The sequence below is a fragment of the Arachis hypogaea genome, chromosome 13 (genome assembly GCF_003086295.3).
Source record: "Arachis hypogaea cultivar Tifrunner chromosome 13, arahy.Tifrunner.gnm2.J5K5, whole genome shotgun sequence".
NCBI lineage: Eukaryota > Viridiplantae > Streptophyta > Magnoliopsida > Fabales > Fabaceae > Arachis > Arachis hypogaea.
The window spans coordinates 78,446,355-78,468,021 of record NC_092048.1 but is presented as its reverse complement, the minus strand read 5'-3'; positions in this window follow the sequence as shown (position 1 = coordinate 78,468,021).

Below are 21,667 nucleotides of genomic sequence, written 5' to 3'. Positions count from 1 at the left end.
CAAAAATAGAGGTAATAGAAAAATTACCACCACCTGCCAATGTTAAGGGAATCAGAAGCTTTCTGGGGCATGCAGGATTCTATAGGAGGTTTATAAAGGATTTTTCAAAAATCGCAAAACCTCTAAGCAATCTGCTAACTGCTGACACGCCATTTGTGTTTGACACAAAGTGCCTGCAGGCGTTTGAAACGCTGAAAGCTAAGCTGGTCACAGCACCAGTCATTTCTGCACCAGACTGGACATTACCATTTGAGCTAATGTGTGATGCCAGTGATCATGCCATTGGTGCAGTATTGGGACAGAGGCATGACAAGCTTCTACATGTCATTTATTATGCCAGTCGCATTCTAAATGATTCCCAGAAAAATTACACAACCACAGAAAAAGAACTACTTGTAGTGGTTTACGCCATTGACAAGTTCAGATCATACTTAGTAGGATCAAAAGTGATTGTGTATACTGACCATGCTGCTCTTAAATATCTACTCACAAAGCAGGATTCAAAACCCAGGCTCATCAGATGGGTATTGCTTCTGCAAGAGTTTGATATAGAAATAAGAGACAGAAAAGGGACAGAGAACCAAGTGGCTGATCATCTGTCCCGGATAGAGCCAGTGGAAGAGACGCCCCTCCCTTCTCTTGAGATCTCTGAAACGTTTCCTGATGAGCATTTATTCGCCATTCAGGAAGCACCATGGTTTGCCGATATTGCAAACTATAAAGCTGCAAGGTTCATACCCAAGGAGTACAACAGGACACAAAAGAAGAAATTAATTACTGATGCAAAGTACTACTTGTGGGATGAACCTTATCTCTTTAAGAGATGTGCAGACGGAATTATCCGTAGGTGTGTGCCTAGAGAAGAAGCACAGAGGATCCTGTGCATTGCCACGGATCTCAATATGGAGGCCATTTCGGAGGTGAGCGAACAGCCACCAAGGTCCTCCAATGTGGCTTCTATTGGCCCACACTCTATAAAGATTCCCGAGAGTTTGTATGTAATTGTGACAGTTGCCAAAGAGCTGGTAATCTGCCTCATGGTTACGCCATGCCTCAACAAGGAATCTTGGAAATTGAGTTGTTTGACGTATGGGGAATTGACTTCATGGGACCTTTCCCACCATCATACTCAAACACTTATATTCTGGTGGCAGTTGACTATGTATCAAAATGGGTTGAGGCTATTGCCACACCCACCAATGATACTAAAACAGTGCTGAAGTTCCTCCAGAAACATATTTTTAGCAGGTTTGGTGTCCCTAGAGTACTAATCAGTGATGGGGGCACTCACTTCTGTAATAAACAGCTTTACTCTGCCATGGTTCGGTATGGAATTCGCCACAAGGTGGCCACTCTATATCATCCAGAAACCAATGGGCAGGCTGAAGTCTCTAACAGAGAATTAAAGAGAATCCTGGAACGGACAGTAAATACCCGTAGGAAGGATTGGGCAAGGAGCTTGGATGATGCTCTGTGGGCTTACAGAACAGCATTCAAGACCCCTATAGGGACCTCTCCATACCAACTGGTGTATGGTAAGGCATGTCACCTGCCCGTGGAACTGGAACATAAGGCCTACTGGGCAACCAGATTCCTAAACTTTGATGCCAAATTAGCAGGAGAAAAAAGATTGCTCCAGCTAAATGAGCTAGAGGAGTTCAGATTCACAGCTTTCGAAAATGCCAAGCTATATAAAGAAAAATAAAAAAAGTGGCATGACAGAAAGCTGTCATCTAGAATCTTTGAACCAGGACAGAAGGTTCTGTTGTTTAACTCTAGACTCAGGCTATTCCCCGGGAAACTGAAATCCCGGTGGAGGGGACCATACGTGATTACAAGTGTATCACCATATGGTTATGTGGAGCTTCAAGATATTGATTCTGATAAGAAGTTCATTGTCAATGGATAGAGAATCAAGCATTATCTAGAAGGCAACATTGTGCAAGAATGCTCAAGGCTGAAGCTGGATTAAAAGCTCAGCAAGGTCCAGCTAAGGACATTAAAGAAGCGCTTGTTGGGAGGCAACCCAATTTTTATTTACTTTCATGGTTTCTCATGTTTTATTAGGTTCATGATCATGTGGAGTCACAAAATAAATATTAAAAATTGAAAACGGAATCAAAAACAGCAGAAGAAAAATAACACCCTGGAGGAAGCACCTGTCTGGCGTTCAACGCCAGAACAGAGCATGGTTCTGGCGCTGAACGCCCAAAATGGGCAACATCCTGGCGCTGAACACCCAGAACAAGCATGGTTCTGGCGTTCAACGCCAGAAATGGCTAGTAAATGGGCGTTGAACGCCCAAAATGGGCACCAACCTGGCGCTGAACGCCCAGAGTTGTGTGCAAGGGCATTTTGCATGCCCAAATTGGTGCAGGGATGTAAATGCCTTGACACCTCAAGATCTGTGGACCTCACAGGATCATTTCAAGATCTGTGGACCCCACAGGATCCCCACCTTCCCTCCTCATAATCCTAGTTTTTTCTTTCCACATCTTCTTTTTCATCTATTCCCTCTTCTTTTGCTCAAGGGCGAGCAACATTCTAAGTTTGGTGTGGTAAAACAATTATGTGAAGGATCTATAGCTCAGTGGTAGAACATGTGGCTGCAAATCAAGAGATACCTCAGGGGATGCACTTCCCTCCACATAATTATTGGAAGCAACTGAGGATAGAAATACCAAAAATCACTAGGAATCAAGCCACAAAGGCAAGGAAGAGACATAAAAGAGCTCAAGAACATCATTGGTGCCTCAAGAAGGAAATGCCATCATCACTAAGGTGGACTCGTTCCTTGTTCTTACTCTCTCTGTTTTTCGTTTTCTCTATGTTAAGTGCTTATCTATGTTTGTGTCTTCATTACATGATCATTAGTAGTAATTAGTGTCTAGTTTGATTTTATCCCCAATTAAGTTATAGTCTATTTTTCTCATCATCAGCAAACATGAATAAAATAGTAGATCTTTTGAATAGGAGGCAATAAAATTTCGAGTTTTTAATAAGAAAACTTCTAATTAGTAACATGTGGTGGCAACGCTTTCTGTCTTCTGAATGAATGCTTGAACAGTGCATATGTCTTTTGAATTTGTTGTTTAAGACTGTTAAATATGTTGGCTCTTGAAAGAATGATGAACATGAGACATGTTATTGATAATCTGAAAAATCATAAAAATGATTCTTGAAGCAAGAAAAAGCAGCAAAGAACAAAGCTTGCGGAAAAATTCATATTTCTGGACTTTACTATGAGTTGTGTATTTTTCTGTAATTTCAGGTATTTTTCTGGCTGAAATTGAAGGAGCTGAGCAAAAATCTGATTCAGGCTGAAAAAGGACTGCTGATGCTGTTGGATTCTGACCTCCCTGCACTCAAAGTGGATTTTCTGGAGCTACAGAAAATACTAAACTAGTAGCCTAGGTTTACAGAAAAAGTAGCAAAGAACAAAGCTTGCAGAAAAAAAAATAGAAAGAAAAAGAAAAAGCAAGCAGAAAAAGCCAAAAGCTCTTAAAACCAAGAGGCAAGAGCAAACAGCCAATAACCCTTAAAACCAAAAGGCAAGGGCAAATAAAAAGGATCCCAAGGCTTTGAGCATCAGTGGATAGGAGGGCCTAAAGGAATAAAATCCTGGTCTAAGCGGCTAAACCAAGCTGTCCCTAACCATGTGCTTGTGGCGTGAAGGTGTCAAGTGAAAACTTGAGACTGAGCGGTTAAAGTCAAGGTCCAAAGCAAAAAGAAGAGTGTGCTTAAGAACTCTGGACACCTCTAATTGGGGACTTTAGCAAAGCTGAGTCACAATCTGAAAAGGTTCACCCAGTTATGTGTCTGTGGCATTTATGTATCCGGTGGTAATACTGGAAAACAAAGTGCTTAGGGCCACAGCCAAGACTCATAAAGAAGCTGTGTTCAAGAATCATCACACTGAACTAGGAGAATCAATAGCACTATCTGAATTCTGAGTTCCTATAGATGCCAATCACTCTGAGCTTCAATGGATAAAGTGAGATGCCAAAACTGTTCGGAAGCAAAAAGCTACTAGCCCCGCTCATCTAATTAGAATCTGAGCTTCATGCAAAAAGCTCTGAGATATTATTGCTTCTCAACCTGTTAGTCTTCTATTTTATTTGTCTAGTTGCTTGAGGACAAGCAACAGTTTAAGTTTGGTGTTGTGATGAGCGGATATTTTATACGCTTTTTGGGGATAATTTCATATAGTTTTGAGTATGTTTTAGTTAGTTTTTAGTCTATTTTTATTAGTTTTTAGGAAAAATTCATATTTCTGGACTTTACTATGAGTTGTGTATTTTTCTGTAATTTCAGGTATTTTTCTGGCTGAAATTGAAGGAGCTGAGCAAAAATCTGATTCAGGCTGAAAAAGGACTGCTGATGCTGTTGGATTCTGACCTCCCTGCACTCAAAGTGGATTTTCTGGAGCTACAGAACTCGAAATGGCATGCTTCCAATTGCGTTGGAAAGTAGACATCCAAGGCTTTCCAGCAATATATAATAGTCCATACTTTGCACAAGGATAGAGGATGTAAACTGGCGTTCAACGCCAGTTCTCTGCCCAATTCTGGCGTCCAGCGCCAAAAAAGGATCAAAAGCTGGAGTTGAACGCCCAAACTGGCATAAAAACTGGCGTTCAACTCCACAAATGGCCTCTACATGTGAATTGCTTAAGTCTCAGCCTAGCACACACCAAGTAGGCCCCAGAAGTGGATCTCTGCATCATCCATCATAGTCTACTCATATTTTGTAACCCTAGGCTACTAGTTTAGTATTTAAACAACTTTTAGAGACTTATTTTGTATCTGATGACATTTTTAGATCTAAACTTTGTATTCTCTGACGGCATGAGTCTCTAAACCCCATTGTTGGGGGTGAGGAGCTCTGCTGTGTCTCGATGAATTAATGCAAGTATTTCTGTTTTCCATTCAAACACGCTTGTTCCTATCTAAGATGTTCATTCGCGCTTAACTGTGATGGAGGTGATGATCTGTGACACCCATCACCTTCCTCAAATCACGAACGTGTGCCTGACAACCACCTCCGTTCTATATCTGATTGAATGAGTATCTCTTAGATTCCTTAATCAGAATCTCCGTGGTATAAGCTAGAACTGATGGCGGCATTCATGAGAATCCGGAAAGTCTAAACCTTGTCTGTGGTATTCCGAGTAGGATTCAAGGATTGAATGACTGTGACGAGCTTCAAACTCCTGAAGGCTGGGCGTTAGTGACAGACGCAAAAGGATAGTAAATCCTATTCCAACCGGATCGAGAACCAACCGGTGATTAGCCGTGCTGTGACAGAGCGCGTGAGCGTAGTTTTCACTGGAAGGATGGAAGGTAACCATTCACAACGGTGATCCACCAACACACAGCTTGCCATAGGAGGACGTGCGTGCGTGAACAAGAAGACAGAGGAAAGCAGATATTCAGAAGACAAAGCACCTCCAAAACTCCAACATATTCTCCATTACTACACAACAAGTAACCTTTAATTTATGCTCTTTTGGTTATTCGCAATTCAACTGATAAACATAATTGACTTCCTGACTAAGATTTACAAGATAACCATAGATTGCTTCAAACCAACAATCTCCGTGGGATTCGACCCTTACTCACGTGAGGTATTACTTGGACGACCCAGTGCACTTGCTGGTTAGTGGTACGCGTTGTGAAAAATGTGATTCACAATTCGTGCACCAGCTCGCCAGGAAATGAGAGAGTCACCAAGAAATAAGCAATAACCAGTAGTAAAACGACGATCAGTGGGATCACCAGCCCAATCAGCATCTGAGTACGCCTGAAGGGATAAAGATGAATGGGTAGAAAAATGAAATCCATGAAATAGAGTGCCTTTGATGTAGCGAATAATGCAAAGAACAGCCAAATAGTGAGTAGTACGAGAAGCTGACAAGAACTGGTTAAGAACATGAACTAGATAGGTGATGTCTGGGCACGTGACAGTCAAGTAGAAGAGACTTCCAACTAACTATCGACAAAGAGTGGGAGTATCCAAAATAGTTCCGTCCATAGGAGTAAATCGAATATTAGGCTCAAGGGGAGTAGACTCAGTGTGACTATCAATAATCCTGGCGTGAGCAAGAAGATCTGAAGCATACTTAGCTTGAGAGAGATAGATACCATCATCTGTGGATATGGCCTCGAGACTAAGAAAATAACTGAGAGAACCAAGATTTTTCATCTCAAAAGTAATGATCATGTCATCAACATACAAAAGCAGAAGAATAACTCCACGTTCACTTTTATGAATAAAGAGAGCGTTCTCATGAAGGCTACAAATGAAACCGAGATTGCATATAGTGGTGCTGAACTACTCAAACCATTCACAAGGAGCTTGCTTAAGACTATAAAGTGCCTTCCGAAGGAGACAGACTTTGCTAAAAGAACAAGGATAACCCGAAGGTGGTTTCATATAGACCTTCTTTTCAAATTTTCATTAAAAAAATGCATTCTTCACGTCCATCTTACTGAGAGACCATTTTTCGACCGTAACAATGGCAAGGAGCGCTCGAACAAATGTGAGACAAGCAACAGGAGTAAAAGTCTCTTCATAGTCAATAATATACTCTTGCGTACAACCTTGAGCAACCAAACGTGCCTTATAATAGTCAATAGAACCATCAGAGTGAGTCTTGATCTTGTATACTCATCTACTATCCACAACTTCCTGATCAAAAAGAGGATCAACCAAATCCCAACTGTGTGCTTTTTCAAGTGCCTGGATTTCTTTCTACATTACTTGCTGCCAATTTGGATTTGTGGAGGTTTCTCTGAATGTCTTAGGTTCATGTTGATAAAGAATAGTAAAAAAACAATGATAATCAAGAAGATGAGGAGGTAATTTCTTACCTTAGAAACGAGTGGAAGGAGGAGGCATGACGGCAGGGGCAAGATCATCATCCGGTTTGGAATCATTGGGAGGTGGAGAAGGTGGAAGAGTAGAAGGCTGTAGATGTTGACTCGAGATAGATCCTGTAGAATCATCACTAGGAAAAAAATTAACATTGGGATTAGTGAAAAAGGGTGACTGAGTAGGAGGAATCGACTCAAATGAGGAGAACCAAAAAAACATGTGATGCTCCCAAAATACAACATCACGAGATATACGAATATGTCTAGAGAGAGGATCCCAGCGACGATAACTTTTATGTTCAAGAAAACAACACATGCGAGCCCGAGGTTCAAGTTTACTATTTTCATGAGGCTGAAGAAGAACAAAACAGACACAACCAAAAACTCAAAGAGAACTGTAATCTGGAGAGGTATGATAAAGACGCTCAAAAGGAGTAAAAAGAAGGAAGTCTATTGATAAGATGAATAGCAGTAAAAATAGCTTCACCCCATTGCACGAACAGAGTCAAGAATATGACGGTGTTTGCATTCCGCTCGTCCATTTATTTGAGATGTACTAGGACAAGAAAACTCAAGCAAAGTACCCTATTCTGCAAGAAAGGTTAAAAGTTTGGAATCACGGTATTCCATAGCATTATTGCATTGAAAAATAATGACCTTGGAAAACTGAGTTTTAATCATAGTGGCAAAGTTAATATAAATCTGAGGTAGCTCATGGCGATTAGTCATCAAATAAACCGAAATAAAACATGAATAATCATCAATAAAAATAACAACGTATCGAGCTCCTCCCATAAAAACAGTGAGAGCGGGGCCCTAAACATCAGAGTAGATAAGATCAAAAGGAGAGCAAGCAAGAGATGAATTATTGTGAAAAGATAAAGCAGGTTGTTTGCCAGTTTGACAAGAAATGCAATCAAAACACCTCTTATTAATCTGATCCAAAACACCCTGAGACACAAGAGGATGCAATTTTTCTAAGGAGCTGTGGGCAAGACGGTGATACCACAAGTGAAGGGTAGATGGAGAATAAGTAGCACAGAGATTTGACATAGGAGGAATATGAAGATTCTCGAGTTCAAACAACTTTTTGACCTTACGTCCAGTCCCGATTATTTGTCCCGTATGACGATCCTGTACACGACAACCAGAAATGAAAAAATTAACATCAAAATCGAGATCAACAAGTTGACCAACAGAAATAAGATTAAAGTTCAATTTGGGAATATAATAAGTATCAGGGAGATTAAAAGTTGACTGAAAAATAGAACCCTTGTGTGTTGCATGCAAGAGGGAACCATTAGCAATACTAACAGAAGGTGCATTTGTAGTGGTAGACAAAGACGAGAAAAGATGACGCAAAGGAGACATGTGATTAAACCAACCGAAATTGAAATACCATTTAGAATTATTTGGAGGAGTCAAAAAAGTAGCAGGAGTATTACTAGAAAGGGAGAGAAGATACTTAAGAAGAGACGCAATATCAGATAGAGAGACAGGAGACGGGTTAAGAAGAGCAGAGGTGGTATATTCAATAGTATGAGAATGATACTTGAGGTGATCCGAATATGGTGGGCGAGTAGGATAGGTAGTAATCAAATGTCCTGAGAGCTTGCAGTAATTGCAGAACAGTTGTGGACAATTGTAACTAATGTGACCTTTCTGTTGGCATTTGCGACATTCAACAGAAGGCCTGTCTGAGGAGAGGTGCCCAGAACGGTAACAGTTTTGACAGAATTTATCCTTTCTGTCTGTGGCAGCAAAAACATCTGATTTTTTCATAATAGTAGATAAAAAGATCAAAGAGAGGAGAGAAAACAGCAAATTCGAGGACGAAAATGAGAAAACAGATGGCAGAATCAGAAAGAGATCACTAAAAAACTTTAGGGAGGATCCCACGATCTGCCACGTGAGTTCCACATCAGATGCCACGTCAACAGCCACGTTAGTAGGGGTAAGCCACGTGGTAACGCGTGATAAGAGAAGGAAGACGCATTAGCACTGACACGGAGAGGGGGGTGGCATGCGGGTCGGAGTAGGGGGATGGGTCGGGTTCGCCGCGGGCTAGAGCAGGTCCGTGCGCTGTTTTGGCTTCAACACGTGGCGTTCTGGGTGTCGTTGATCCTGGGCATGGATCCAACGGTGCTGGAGGCGTCTAGAGAGAGGAGAACTTAGAGCGGACATCGATTGGAGGCGGCGCGTGAGGGCACATTCGGGCGCGGCTGGCGGCAAGTATGGAGGCATTGAAATCATGACGATGAGACGAACACACTGGTGACGGCAGTCACGAACCAAAGCATCAAGAAAGGATCGAAAAACGAGAGCAAAGAACTCTGCTAGAAGAGAAAAACAAAAGGGTTATGAACGAATTTTCATGGAAAAAAAATCCTATACTCTTGATACTATGTTAAAAATAAGAGAATAATCTAAAGAGTATTATTGAGATTGTTGTCAAAGATACAATATACAAAAGTATATATAGGTGCTAAAAGAATCAAAGCAATAAAAATATAAAATCTTACAATAATAAATATACAAATATACTATATAAATATAGGTAATTTTAACTAATCCTAATTGCTCTTAATTATGCTCTAACAGGTATTAAAATTTCATTATTTTTTAAACATTTAAAATAAAGAATAATTTTGATTTCTTAAAAGTAAGTGACTGTGCATGGTGACAAAACAAGGAAAGAACAGCTGTAATACCCAAGTTTAATTTCGAACTCATCCGATCCATGAGTATTGATTAATTATATTATTGTAGAACATTTTCAAACCATTCCCTTATTTTTATTTTAAAATATGTCTTGCTAAATAGTTTTATAATTATTAAATGAGAAAATAATTGATGGTATTTATTTTCTCAGAATACCTTCTTTTTTCAATTAAAAGTAGTACATTTTAATCCAAACTTTGAAAAAATGTAGTGCGTTAGTGCGTTACAGCGAGCGAATGGACCCTTATATATCCATCTTGATCATTACCAAAGATCCAAACATGCAAGAGAAGAAGCCGCATGGTTAGGTCACCAAGGGCACACATGGATCTTGCCATTACAAGTTTACAACAACTAAAAAAGTGAGGAGAATTGCTTTTAGATTTCACATGGTAGTGCATATTAATTTGGATATGGTTGTAATTGATAAAGACATTGTCTATATTTAGAGTGAATTTGGTAAACTTTATTGAAAATATATTTATACTTTTTTTAAGACAAACAAGATATACGTTCATTAAAGTTGCAGCCAGCACTAATTGCCCCACTTTAAACTTCATATATATATATATATATATATGTTGTTGATAATGTTTAAATCATTCAATTTAAATATTTAATATTTTAAAAGTATCTCAATATTATTCTGCTATTAGTAATTTATTAACGAAATTGATGGTAAAATAAAATTGAGATGAATTTAAAATGTTAAGAATTTAAATAAGACAAAAACATCAAGGACAACAACGATATATTACTTTTAGAAGAATTACAACATTAAGTAAAATGAACTTAAATTTTAACGAAATTAATTGTATTAAGAATTTAAGAGTTTTACTCATCATAAAATATTTGTAGAATAACCAGTAAATAAACTTTCGAAAAAAGGAAAAAAATGAATATATACATATATAATAAAGTATAAATAATACATTTTTGTCTCTAATGTATCGAACTTCTTTAATGTTTAATTTAAATAAATTTTATTTTATATTTTGAAATAAATTTTAATTTTTCTTTCAATAATATCAATTTTTTACAGTGTATATTTATTCAATTATTTTTTAATTATATCTAAGTAAATTACTCTTAATCACATTACTTTCATACTAAGTAAATTTATTTTTTTTTAATTTTACTTTTAAAGATTTTTACTCATCATAAAATATTTGTAGAATGACTAATACATAAACTTAAGAGAAAGAAAGAGCATAGTATATATACAATAAAGTATAAATTATATTTTTTTTTCTCTAATATACCGAAAATGTTTTAACGTTTAATTTAGTTAAATTTTAAAATAAATTTTAATTTTATCATTTAATAATATTAATTTTTTACGTAAATAATTATTTAATTATTTTTTAATTACATCTAAGTAAATTATTTTTAATCGTATACTTTCATTATAAATAAATTTACTTTTTGATTTCACTCTTAATAATCACATTACTTTGATTCTAAGTAAATTTATATTTTATTAAGATAAAAATTAAAAAATAAGATGATAATTATATGTAGTAAAAAATTTAAAATTATTGACAGAAAAAGTTAAAATTTATTTAAAAGTTAAAAATAAATTTTACTCAAATTAAATATTAAAAAAGTTTGATATATGAGAGACAAAAAAAATATAATTTATACTTTATTGTATATGTACCATGCTTTTGTTTTTCCTTTTTCGAAAGTTTATATACTAGTCATTCTACAAGTATAAATAAAAATCTTGAATTTCTAGTTCAATTCCTTCTATTAAAATTCATTATCATTTTAGTTGATGTCGTAATTTTTTAAGAGTAATGTATTATGTTTATCCCCAATGTTTTCATCCTATTTAACTCATTAACGTTTTACAATCGTCTCAATTTTATCCCACCATTAATTATGTTAATAGATTACTAATGGCAGGATAACATTGAGTTGATTTTGAAATATTAGTGACTTAAATAAGACAATTGAAATATTAGGGATAACTTTAAAACTTACCCAAAATGTTAATGACAAAAACAAGACTTTAGTCCAATCTCAACAAAATCTTTTTGGCATCATATAAATCTTTTTGGCAACCAAATCCAACTAAATTAGTCCAATCTCAACAAAAACTAACCTCAGATTAGAGTGTGTAAATACACGTTCCCCCAATTGTTGAATAGCATAGACATCATTATGAAAAATGGTTTTTCTCCTTCGATAAAAAACGCAACGCTCAAAATTCAAACCAGGCTCAAAATCTCTCAAAAATCTCTAAAATCGACGCAAAAAGTCAAGAAAATTTCAAAGCTAAATTCAAAATCTTTACCAAGAAACCCAGAAAGAGAACACGAAAGATTATTGAAGGTACTGTTCAATAATCGTCTAGTTTTCTCATTTTTCTCTTTCTCATTTTGATCGCGAAACACTATGTAGTCATAATTCTGTTTATTTCTTAGATGCAATTTGTGTTTTTGCATTGAAGTACATATTACTGTTCTCATTATACGCTTTATTTGGTGATAATTGTGTTAGGTCAGTGTAAAAATGTTACGTAGTGTTTGTCGTATAGTTTAACCTATATTTGCATGTGTTTGAGGGATTTGAATGTATTTTTGTACATGTTTGAGTGTTTGCATATGAGTTTTTCTGTAGTAATTAGTAATATTTTTCAGTGTATTTCATGTGAAATGAGGTATACTTAGTGCTGTTGTCTTCTTTTTCCTGTAGCTTGACAACAAAATATTGTTCTTGTACTTCTGATGTTATTTTATACATATTTGAGCGATTTGCACTACATGAAAAATGAATATACCATCGGATTTACCGGCACATTTACAAAAAAAATCCGTTGGTAATATGTTTACTTTCATAATTGCCGTCAAAATAAATCCAACAGTATAAACCTCGTCAGTAATTGTTTACCGGCAAATTTTTTCATCTGCTGCTAATTACTGTCAGAAAATTTTTGTTGGTAACTTTTACCATCAGATTTTCCTCCGTTAAATTTGATGGTAAACTTAAATTTTAAATCATTTAAAAAAATTATTAATCCTTATGTATTAAAAAATAAAAAATATAAGAAATCTGATAACAAAAAATTTATTTCACAAATAATGAAATAAATCCCAAATATACCAAATTACACATGGCTAATATAAATTATAATAAGTCAAAAGTCACAATTCATAACACAAATTCACCACTCAACTCACAAATCAAAATACAAATTCACAACTCACAAGTTTATACGACATTAAAATAAATTTAAGTAGTAAATAAAACAACTAAACTATTGCAATGAACAACTAATTAACTAAATTCTGTACAAGTCATTTAATAATCATCATATTCCTCATCTATCAAAAACTCTTCACAAGTTTCATAAGCTTCCACATTACCATCTTTATTATCTGGAGCTGAAGGAAGAGGTTCTTGGAGAAGGTTCACTTGATGCCAAAAAGAAGGTATAATAACAAAAATTCAAAATTGAATTCAATTCAATAGCAAAATTTTAACATTTTGGTTAAGGGTTAAAATAACAAAAATTTAACAATTGAGCTCAAGGCCACCACAATTCAGTTCGAAAAAAAATCAATAACAACAAAACTTCAAACATTTAGACCATATATACAAGCTTGGTTGTTGTGGATTACCTAATTAAACAAATCCCCATATATACAAGCTTCTTGGCCATGATAGTGGAAAATTCACAACTCATCGGCAAGTATACCTAATCGTATCAAGTAATACCACGGTGAGTGGGTTATCGTTCCCACGAGGATTAATGGATCAAGCAACATTAGTCAATTGACTATTCTAGTTAGACAAATCATAATTGAATGGTGATTTAATCAGAGAATATAAACAAGAAATTTAATACTGGATAGTGAAATAAATGGACTAGAATTAAATAACTGGAAGTAAAAATAAAATGACAATAAAGCTCATAATGAATTAAGAAAATAAGCAGTAAATAGATCTCAATTGCAAAATTTAAACAAAGGAATAAATAAAAGCAGAAATCAATCAATTAAAAAGATAATATGAGAAAGAACATTGATGTTTAGAGATGTTAATTCCTCCGGAATGATAAATCTCAACTCTATCTCAATCATGCAATTATAGATCTCTGGCAAATCATAAGTGAATGAATTCCAATTCCTTGGTAATTCAATCTCTCCTAACTTAATCAATTGCCAATTCCTTGATCAATTGTTCATGAGAAGAGGTTAAGCACATCCTCCAATTTTATAACCATATAATTCTTAAGATCTAAATTTAATTCATTCACTACCACATATCAAATCTAAATTCAAAACCATAAATATTGAGAGAGAGGATCTTCAAGCTCAATTCCTATGATTTAATTTTCCAATTGATCATGAAATTCAACTCAGATTCAAACCATTTTCCAACGGATTTAAATCATTAAAATGAAGAACGAAAATTCTCTCTTAGAAACAATATAATACACAAATCAAAGATAGAGAATCAATAAATTCATTCCATTAGAAATCAACAGAGCTCTTTCCCTCAATAAAAGAAAATTAGTGCCTCATTGCAAAGAAAAACTGAACTTCAAAAGAAAGAAAAGAATTGTGAAGAAGAAGAGAAGTTCAGAGTAGGGTGTGGAGTACCCCCCCCCCCCGGCTCTGATTGTGTATCTCCTTGTGCTCTCTCAATATCTATTTACAACCTATTACAAATTTAAATACAAATTCAAATTCAATTCAAATTACATTAAATTCAAAATTAAATTGAACTTGATCTCATGGGTTTGTGAAGTTTTGATTCAACTCCTTGGAAGCTTAAAGAATTGAGGATTTACTGAAGCATATGGAGCACTGGAAGTTGGGCTAAATGTTAGACGTTAAGCACCAAGAAGTCATGTTGAACGGCATGCTTGTTTGGCTTGGAGATTGGCCCAAATTGCTTCTGTAGTGATTTGCTGTCCCACAGCCAAGAATAGCTGTTGAACGGCAATCATTTTTTCTCCAAGAATGGCCCAAATTGTCGTCTATTTGATTTCACCGTGGAAAATTCCAAAGAAATTCCATTCGACGACAAGTATTTTTCCTCCAAGAATCGCCCAAATTGGCCCCTGTTCGATTTTACCGTGGAATGCCAAAGAAATGTTGTTTAATGGAAAGCATTTTTCCTCCAAGAATGGCCCATCTCTTTTCTATTTGATTTTTCCATGGAATGCCAAAGAAATTCCATTCAACGCCAAAGAATCAAAGCTAATTACAGAGTTCGAAAACTTGAAACTAGGCATGAATGAAACCCCACATGGAGTTCGTATGCTGCAACTGCACATAACATCGGATTTCAAGGCTATGATTCAACAAGCAAAACACTCGAAGATGACAACTTTTGTAGAGAGCATGAAGACAGAAAAACCAAAAGATTTACATCAAGACCAAGATGGATTATGGAGGTAGAAGGACGGGATTTGTGTGCCTAACTCTGAAGATCTACGACAGATGATTTTAGCAGAAGCTCATCAAAGTATATTCTCTATTCATCCTTGAGTGATAAAGATGTACCTAGATTTAAAACAGATGTTATGGTGGCCAATATTGAAGAAAGATGTAGCTGCTTATGTTTCAAAGTGTTTAACTTGTTAGAAGATAAAAGTGGAGCTTCAGAAACCTTCGGCAATCCTACAATCTCTAGAGATACCACAGTGAAAGTGGGAGGAGATTATGATGGACTTTATTATAGGATTGTCGAGAACTTCAGTAGGGCATGATGCCATTTGGGTAATTGTGCACAAATTAACGAAGTGAGCACATTTTCTTCCAATCCGAGTTGATTATACATTAGAGTGGCTTGCGCGAATATACATTCAAGAGATAGTATGACTGCACGGATACCTTCATCAATTATTTCTGATCAAGATCCGAGGTTTACTTCTAGGTTTTGGGGAGCTTTGATAGAGTATTCAAAATAGAGTTACATATGCGAACGATATATGACCCTCAGACAGAAGGACAGTCAGAGCGAACTATCCAAACATTGGAAGATATGTTGAAATCTTATGTGATGGACCATCAGGGCAGCTGGTATAAGTATTTACCATTGGTCAAGTTTGCCTACAATAATAATTACCAGTAAAGTATCGGAATGGCACCATATGAAGCTCTCTACGGCAGAAGATGTCAATTATCATTACGTTGGTATGACGGAGGAGAAGCTAGCATCTTAGGTCCAGACCTGCTGCAGAAAACTACTACTCAGATAAAGAGAATCTGTGAAAAGATTCAAACAGCTCAGAGCCATCAAAAGAGCTATGCCGATAATAGACGTAGGCCTTTAGAGTTTATTGAAGGTGACCATGTTTTCTTAAAAGTAACTCCTACTACCGGAGTAGGTCGAGCTCTTAGAACTAAGAAACTTAATCCCCGATACGTAAGACCCTTCCAAATACTTAAAAGAGTTGGTCCAATAGCATATCAAGTAGCCCTTCCCCCTTATCTGTCAAACCTTCACGATGTTTTTCATATTTCACAACTTAAGAAATATACTCCCGATGAGAGCCATGTTTTACAACCAGAGACAGTACCATTACAAAACAATTGACATATCAAGCACCGTAGGTCAAGATTGTAGAAAAGAGCGACAAGCAGCTGAGAGGTAAGACAGTTCCTCTAGTCAAAGTGGCATTGGGATGAAGTGGAGAAGAAGAACATATGTGGGGGCTAGAAGACAAGATGAAAACTGACTACCCACATTTATTTACAGGTAATTGAAAGTTTGAGGCCAAAATTTTTTTTAAAGAGAGTAGAATGTAACGGCCTAGTTTTCGAAGAAACAGAACTTTTTTCTGAAGAAACGGAATTTTTCTAGAAGTTTAGTGAAGCAGGCACCTCCACTACATCATCAAGTACCTCATTTGCATCACAACTGCATCATCAACAAGCAAGAACCTCTGCTGAGCTAAGCTCGTCAACTCAGTCGCAAAAAACCTAGTTTTTGAGCTACTTCGGCTAGGAATTTCAAAATTTTAATTTCCATGGTTAGACTCAATTTGACGAGCCGGACCCAAATATCTAGAAAAAGAAATAATAATATAATATTACCATTATATTATTATTTTATATATTTTAGTTAAAATAGAAGATAAGTTTAATAATATAATAACCGTGCTCAAAATCTACTGGTGTAGGTTAATACCAACACTTTCTGATAAACTTAGCTATGCTAATGCTTCATTATAAATTTTCTATTCTTATGATTATCATGTTACTAGTGTCATCTATACTAGTAGCTCATATGTTTATCTCTAGATGTGTTGTCATTTGTGTTCTAATACATCTAGCTTTAGTAATTATCTCCTTAGTGATATTTTTATATTATTTTTGGGTGACTAAGCACCCTTAATTGCCACAACCCTTTTCTAAATAACACCACCAGCTTCTCTCCCTTCTTTAACCAGCCGAAAATAAGAAAGAAAAAGAAAGAAAGAATGGTGAAACTTCCATGAACACCTGACCTTCAAGCTCGATTTTCTTCCTCTCCAAAACTCCAATCAAAATTTTAAACCCATTAAAGTGTTCCTCTCTTCTTTCTCTTCCAATTCATATCACTTTCCATGGAGAAAAATCAAGTATCATGGCTATTCTTCCTCCATGATTCAGTTTGGTCAAGGAGCGTTATGCTTAAACTAGTGTTTTTTTTTTTTTATGTTTCTCTTTAGATCTCTTGTCTAGTTACCTTGTGAGCCAACAAATCTCCATTTCCAGCAAGATTAAGGTAAGGAACTCCTACTTAAACACGCTGAAGGTGGTTTGATTATTTTTGCTTCAAGGATTTTAAAGTTTTTTTATTGAAAACTAGGTGAATAAGCGAATTAGAAAGCTCCTAAGTGCAGCCGATTTGAAGGCAGCAACAAAGAGGTAGGATTTGGTAAAATTAATCATGGTTAATTATGTTCTTATTGTGTGATTGTGGGGCTGCTGATTGATGCTTGAATTTGAGCGTCATTATGCTTGATTTGTGTTGAAAACTTGGTAAAAACTGAGCTTATAAATTCGGTTTCCGATGAGCGGATATTTTATACGCTTTTTGACATCATTTTCATATAGTTTCTAGTAGTTTTTATTTAGTTTTTATTAATTTTTTATAGGTTTTAGTGTTAAATTCACATTTTTAGATTCTACTATGAGTTTTTGTATTTTTGGACAATTTCAGGTATTTTCTGGCTAAAATTGAGGAGTTGGAGCAGAAGTCTGATTCAGAGATAGAGAAAGCACTGCAGATGCTGTCCGGATCTGACTTACCTGCATTTCGGAAGAGCTTTTCTGGAGCAACAGAAGTCCGAATGGAGCTCTCTAAATGGCTATGGAATGCTGACTTCCAGAGCTTTCCATAAATATATAATAGTTTATACTTTATTTCAGATTAGAAGGCCCAAAATGGGCGTCCAATGCCAGCTTCCTGCCTCCTTCCAGGCGTCCAGTGCCCAAAAGAGCAGAGACCAATGTACGAACGCCCAAAGAAGAGCCCCTAGCTGGCGTTAGATGCCCCAGAGACCTCATAGCACGTGGATCTCATCAAAGCTCAGCCTAAACACTCACCAAGTGGGACCCAGAAGTGGATTTTAGCACTAAATAGACTGTTTTACCCTTACTAGTCATTTGTTTAGTATTTAAGGGATTTTTAGTTATGTAATTCAGATCTTTTATCTTTTTAGACACTTTTGAGCATCATTCACGTTTTACTGGTGTTCTTACTTCAGTATAAGTTTCTAAACCTCCTAGGTTGAGGGGAGGAGCCCTGCTGAGTCCAATGAATTAATAAAAGTATTACTATTTCTTCTCCGATCTGTGTTTGATCTGTTTCTAAGATGTATAATCTGATCTTCATCAGTGAACAGGATGAGCTAACCAATTAGCTCTGTTCATCACATTAAGACGAACGTGCCTGAGAAACACCCGCGTCTACTTGGATTCGTGTGAATACGTGATTGGAATGCACGAGCCAATAGCTATGTTTATGCATCTCTCAGACGGTTAAACCACGACTTCATTGGGGACTTCTCGAGACACCAGTTCAGCTGATTTCCGGGGAGATTTAGGTCTCCGTGATATAGGCTAGAATCCAAAGAAGCAGCATTCTCTGATCCGGAAGATTCAACCTTTTCTGTGGCGCTTTGAGTAGGATCGCCAGGAGAATGACTTTCTAAGCGCTTCACCCTCCGCCAGATTGGATGACCACGACCAATGGGGTTCAATCTGTAGCAGAGGAGATCAATGACCATGGCCCATGGTGTTGATCACATACAACCTGCCACAGAAGAAGATCATTCACAAGCAGAAAAAACAGTAGTACCAGAGTTAATTTAGAAAGACAAAGTAACTCCGACTCTCAACTCTATTCCTATTAAATATCTTTATTAGTTTTATGTCTTCATAGTTTCACAACCAACAACCTTCTGATCTGCCTGACTAAGACCTGCAAGATAACCATAGCTTGCTTCAAGCCACAATCCTCGTGGGATCGACCCTGACTCACTCAGGTATTACTTGGACGACCCAATGCACTTGCTGGTACAACAGTTGTACGAAAGTGTGGGGTTTGCATACACGTCGACCAAGTTTTTGGCGCCGTTGCCCGGGATTGTTGAGTTTGGACAAACTACCGGATTGTCTTGCTCCTTAGATCAGGTAAGTTTATTTTACGTTATTTTAATTGAGTCTTCTATTTTTATCTTCTTCTTCTTAATTTTCGAAGATCACTAAAAACTTTTTCAAAAATATTTTTCTTTTCGTTGTTCAATTTATGTTATTGTTAAGTCTGTGATTTTAATTTTCTTCATCTCTATTTTTTCGGAAAAAATTTAAAACCTTTTCAAAAATATTTTTCTTTTCTTTGTTTAATTTATGTTCTCGGTATTGAGTCTTCAATCTTCTTGTTTCCTGTTTTTCAATTCCAAACAAATTTTAAAACTTCTTCCTACACTCTTTTTTAAAATATTTGTGTTTTCTCTGTTTGAGTCTTTTTTAGTGTTCTTGGTTTGAGTCTTTCAGTCTTTTAGCTTTATTTTCTTCTTCTTCAATTTTTGAAAAAATCAAAAACCTTTTCAAAATTATTTTTATATTCTTTTTTTAATCTGTATCCTTAGTTTGAGTCTTTTTGTTTTGTTCTTGGTTAATTTTCGTTCCTTTAGAATCTTTCTTTCTAAAAATTTTCAAAAATAGTTTCTTTATTTAATCTTGTGTCAAATCTTTAAGTTTAGTGTTTTCTTGTTTATTTTCTTTAATTTTCGAAAATTTATGTTTGGTTTTCTAGAATTTTTAAATTTGGTGTTCTTTTTTTTATGTTCTTGTGTTCATTGAGTCTTTGAATTTTGTTCTTTGTGTTCTTGTTTGTATTCAAAGTGTTCTTGAGTCTTGTATGTGTTTTAATCTTAAAATTTTTAAGTTTGGTGTCCCCTTGTGCTTTCCTCTAAAATTTTGAAAATAAAGAGGTGCTAGATCTAAAAATTTTAAGTCTTGTGTCTTTTTTGTGTTTTTCTCTTTCATCATAAAATTCAAAAAATCAAAAAAATATATTTTCTAACTTAATTTTAGCTTAATTTTCGAAAATAACAATAAAAATTCATATTTTGATTTTAAAATTTTTATCTTATCATATCTTAGTTGTCAAGTTTTCAAAATTCAAAATTTTTCAAAAATAAAAATCATATCTTTTTCAAACTTTAAAAATCTTATCTTATCTTTTTCAAATTTCAAATTTTAAAATCATAATTTTTTCAAAATCAAATTTCAAAATCTTATCTTTTTAAAATATTTTTCAAATCATTTTAATTTCTTATCTTGTCTTATTTTTTAAATTCAAATATTTTCTTATCTTATCTTTTATTTTCATTTTTATCTTTTCTTAATTAATATCTTATCTTCTCTCTTTTATTTTTCAAAACTTCCTAACTAACTCTTCTCTTCCTTAATTTTCGAAAATATCTCTCTTCTTCTCTCATCTTTTTCAAAACCTCCTAACTAACTCTTCTCTTCTTAATTTTCGAAAACTACTTCTCTTCTTCTCTCTCTTCTTTTTCAAAACTACCTAACTAGCTCTTGTCTCTCTTAATTTTCGAAAACTTCTTCCACTTCTCTCTCTTCTATTTTCAAAATTTAACATTTAAATTTTAAATTCTTTTTAAATAAATAAACTAATTTTCGAACTCTATCTCTCTCTTCTTCTACCTCAACTTCTTTATCTTATTTCCTTTCTTCTTTACATCTAACTGGAAGCTCTTTGATCCAAGTGGCACAAAAAGCTTTCTTCTTTTCTCTTTTTCTATCTTCTCTTCTTTAATCTTATCTACTATTTCCAACATATTTTTCTTTTACTTCTTTAATTTCTTTTCTCTCTTCTCTTCTTTCTCTACTTCTGACATTAAGGAGGAGCTTCTTGCTTATTGGCATAGAAAGTTTTCTTCTTTTTCTTCCTTTTCTTTTCTTCTTGTTTATGACCAAAAACAAGGAAAAATAACCCCTCTTGACTCCTAATCCTAAACCTGAGAAGACTCTGAGGAGGCATCTACATCAAGCTAAAGCACAACACTCTGGAAGAGACCTTTTAGAAAGTTTTGAACAAGAAGCAGAGGACATGGCTGAACCACAAGAGGAGCCTAGAAAGGTCTTTGGTGACTTCACTATGCCTACCTCTGACTTTTATGGCAGAAGCATTGTTGTACCTGCCATTGAAGCTAACAATTTTGAGCTTAAGCCTCAGTTAGTCTCTCTTCTGCAGCAAAACTACAAATTTTATGGACTTCCAATGGAAGATTCACATCAGTTCTTAGCAGAATTCTTACAGATCTGTGATACTTTAAAGACTAATAGAGTTAATCCTGAAGTCTAAAAGCTGATGCTCTTTCCCTTTGCAGTAAGAGACAGAGCTAAGTTTTGGTTGGATGCCAAACCAAGAGAGAGTTTTGACTCTTGAGAAAAGCTAGTTAACGCTTTTCTGGCTAAGTTTCTTCCTCCTCAAAGGATGAGCAGGATTAAAGTGGAAGTTCAAACCTTCAGACAAAGAGAAGGTGAATCCCTCTATGAAGTTTGGGAAAGATACAAGCAACTGATCAGGAGATG